General features: G+C 45.9%; 1 pseudogene; it reads right to left on the bottom strand.

The window, feature by feature from the left end:
- Positions 1 to 1,985: 1,985 nt before the first annotated feature.
- Positions 1,986 to 3,366, bottom strand: LOC116629981 (annotated as a pseudogene).
- Between the last annotated feature and the right edge of the window lie 870 nt (positions 3,367 to 4,236).

Raw genomic sequence — 4,236 nt, forward strand, 5'->3', positions numbered from 1 at the left:
GACAAACTATAAGAAACTCTTAACTATAGGAAACAAACAGGGTTGCTGGAGGGGAGGTGGGTGGGGGGATGTGTTAATTGGGTGATGGGCATTAAGAAGGGCACTTGATGTAATGAGCACTGGGTGTTATATGCAACTGATGAATCACTAAACTCTACCTCTCAAACTAATAATACACTCAATGTTAATTAATTGATTTTAAATAAAATTTTAAAAACGCTAACAACAACAACAACAAAAGAATCACCTGCTTTAATCTCAGGTGCATTGTGCACATAGAGCTGCATTCACCAGTCCAGCTAGGTGACAAGTCCATGCCTACAACCTGCACATTTCATGGAACAGAAAGACAACCAGTATTTAAATATGGAATAAATGAAGCAAGTTTAGAAGTCTAGGACATATGGGGTGCCCAGGTGGCACAGTTGGTTAAGCGTCTGACTCTTGGTTTCTTCTCTGACCCATTATCTCAGGGTCCTGAGATTGAGCCCTGTATCAGGCTCCCCACTCAGCTTGGACTCTCCAGGATATTTTCTCTCCCTCTCCCTCTGCCCCTCCCACTCGTGCTTGCTCTTTCTCTCTTTCTCTCTCTCTCTCAAATAAATAAATCTTTAAAAAAAATAAGTCTAGGACATGTATCCCACGAAGAGAATCTACTCAAACTCTCTCCTCCTAAGCAAGAAAGGGGTTATTCATTGATTTATTGTTATCACCATCACCAGATTCATATTTCTACCAATAATAACTACTCTTTACTGCTTACCTACTAAGTACCAGTTGCTCTGCATACATTATCTCATTCAATCCTTACAACATCCATTTGGAGTAGGAATTACTAGCCTGTTTATGGATGCAGAAACATAATCTTAGGCTATTACGTTAGCAATAACAGATTTATTCATTTATCCATGTAACAAATACTTACAAATTTTCTGCAGTAATGGAGGCTCTGTGTTAGTGTCTTTGGAGGCTGAAACAGACTCTGACTGTGTTGAAAAGAAAGGGATTCATTAAAGAATATTGAATAGCTCACAGAATCCTAGAGAGATATGGCTATGCCAACAGGGACAAAGCCTAAAGTCACATCACAGACCCAGTCTGGTGAGGAACTGTCACACTGACTTCACTATCATGGGCACTAAAAGATGCCATCAGCAGCGTGACCACTGCTACCCTGGGGGCTTTGTCCTGCGGCTCTGTCACCTCTAGCAAAGAGAATCTTTGCTGTTCTTGCTGCCTTGCATCAGCTTTCCATTCAAGGCCTCATTTGAGGCATCTTTTTGGAAGAATATAAGTCACATGTACACATCTTAACTATAAAGAAAGCTGGAAACATGATTGTCTGGGAACTTCTATAGTAGAAGGTGGGATGGGTCTTCAACAAAGACTCAATTCTCAAAATATGCGAAGGGACTTCAGATACTGGTACACCCAAAACAATAACTCACGACCACTACATTGAGTCCTTGACCTCCTTGCACTTACAAACTGACAGGAGCAAAGAGGCACACATATGACCACAGTATGTAAGATATGCCACCAGAGTGATTTGGACAGTGTCACCTGTGGGGAGAGGTAGGAGATCAGTTCTGGCTGGAGATAACAGGACAGACTCAAAGAATGGGTCGCACTGCTATTGGATCTTTTTTTTTTTTAAATTTCAAGATTCTTTATTTTTAAAACAGGTCACAACACTAAGCTTCCAGCCCGCCCTGCAGTGTTCAAGCTACAAACGCTTGCTCAGCGGCAGGGGGTGCGCCTTAGTAGCATGTCTGAAAACTGAATAAAAATCCATATAAAACAAATATGCAAATAGTTTCCATAGGAACACAGATAAGTGACCCCATCTCCTAGTCTTCCATACTGTTGCATCCTTGCCAACCCTACTTACAGACATCTCAAAACTAGCAAGAATTAAGTTAAACGGTCCCCCCAAGTCCCCCAATTCAAGCTAAACTTGAAGGTAACAGCTCCAGGAGTGGCACCTACACGTCGATTCTGGCGGAAGCACAGGCGGCGGGGGCGCTTCAGCCCGCTCTCCCAGGCACAGGACACAGGCGGGGTGCCGACGTCCTGCTCCGCCACTTCGGCCGGGACGTCGTGGTTCTGGATCTGCTGCATCAGTTGCCATGTTGGCCCCGACATCACATAGTAGATAGTCGGCCTCTGGAACCCGTTGAAAGTAGAAGCAGCAGCAACCGTGTAAGCACCCATGTTTTCAAAGACCATCCGATCGCCCACGTGCATCTCGGGCAAGTCGCAGTGCTCGACAATGCGATCCAGGCCGTCACATGTTGGTCCCCATATGCTGGTTGAATAGTACTTCTCATCTGGTTTGGGTCTCTTCTGCAGAAGGGGCTTCACGTGGGCATGATCATAGAGGATGCAATTAAACGATCCATACACTCCATCGTTCACGTAATACATAAAGGTTTGTTCACTCGACTCATCTTCATCATCAGAGCCTGTCTGTTCCCTTAATACGAGTTTTTTGGCAATGATAACTGTGAGTGTGAAGGCTGAGGCAACATAGTATCTGCCGGGCTCTGCTATGATTCGCACCCCCGAGTCAGCTGGGAAGTACTTGTCCAGGGCTGGGTTGATCACACTGGTGATCTCTTCAAATTTAAGCTTTACATCCTCAGATCCAGGAAAGCCACCACCGATGTCAAGCAGATACATGTTGAAACCAACCTCAGCTCCCATGTCAAAGACACAGCGGACATCAGAGATGGCTTGCACGCAGGTCTCAGGATGGGTGCAGCCACTTCCCACGTGGAAGCTGACAACAATGACATCAATATTTAGCTCTCTTGCCCGTTCCAAAAGAAGCCTGCTGATTTTGAGTGTGGCACCAAATTTAACACTGAAGCGACAGACTGCTTTGGAATCATCGGTGGCAATCTGCAAAACCAACTTTGCCTTTGGATGCGCCCTGGCAACTTTCATCAATTCAACTTCAGTATCGAAAGTCATCATCTGGACTCCATTACTGGCAGTGTACTTAATCTGAGACACTTGTTTACAAGGGTTTGCACAGATAATCCTTTCTGGAGGCACCCTAAGACTTTGTACCAATTGTATCTCGGTCTTGCTGGCACAGTCAAATCCTGTCCCAATGGTAGCAAGGGTCTTCACTATGGTTCTGCTATCATTGCATTTGACTGCATAAAAGGGGGTGACCCGAGGAAGAGCTTTTAACCATCTCAGATGTTTCTTTAAAATGTCTCCCAGGTCAGCGACATAGAAGGCATCCTTATCATCAGAAGACAGAACTTCATTAATTTTTTGGTCCAGAATATCCTTGGCAGTAAAGCCTTCATCGAGGAAATGGCAGTCTAAATCTGCATTACTAAAGTTGTTCATGGTTTCTTGAAGTTCCTCCGAAACGTAACAAAATGGAAAACTAAGACATGGAATTTAAAGAAATTATTGCCAGTTTCTCACAAAGGCAATTCTCTGGAATTCCAACTCCCGCTGAAGATGCGTGTGCCCTTGATGCAGCAGTGGAAATGTTCTGATAAACAGAATTTGCTAGTCCACCTTAGAGCGCACGTGTGCTGCGGGCCAGCCACATGGAGATGCCACCCCCGAGCGCGCTGGACCGCCGGCCGCCCCGCCGCCCCCGTCAGCCGGCGACCCGCTGCCTCGTTCCCTCTGGCGGAGGACCGCTGGCCCGAGGTGGCACCGGAGCTCTGGCAGAGGCAGAGGAGGCTGAGGGGACTGACCTGCTGTTGGGTCTTAAAGAGTAGTAGAATTGGGATAGGTAACTGGGGAGTGGGTCAGATAAGAAAGGCAATTCAAAGAATGAGGCAGCCAGGCAAAAAAGCCTGAGGCGTGTTGACAAGGATGAGTATTCAGATTGTGCTGAGAGGGAGAGAAGAGAGGTAGAGGAGAGCAGGTCTATTGCAGAGAGTTAGCTGTGAGAGGATAAATGTGGCTGTGGGAAAGGAAAATAAGGAATAGATAAACTCAGGAGTAATCATGAAGAGGCAACAACTGAGCTTATTTCTCCTTTTGGCACCTGTCCTGGTTGGGACTCCTTATTTGTGTCTATGATGACTTAAGTAACATCTGTCTCCTCTGTCAGCCAGCAGCCACCAGGAGGCAGGGACCATATCTGCTCTGCCCCCTCCTCATACACCCAGAGCCTTGCACAGTGCCAGTGGAATAGAAGGAGCTCAGTAGATATTTACTTAGGGGAAGACAGGTTGATAAACAAGCAGACTGATAATA

The sequence above is a fragment of the Phoca vitulina genome, unplaced genomic scaffold (assembly GCF_004348235.1).
Source record: "Phoca vitulina isolate PV1807 unplaced genomic scaffold, GSC_HSeal_1.0 scaffold3, whole genome shotgun sequence".
NCBI lineage: Eukaryota > Metazoa > Chordata > Mammalia > Carnivora > Phocidae > Phoca > Phoca vitulina.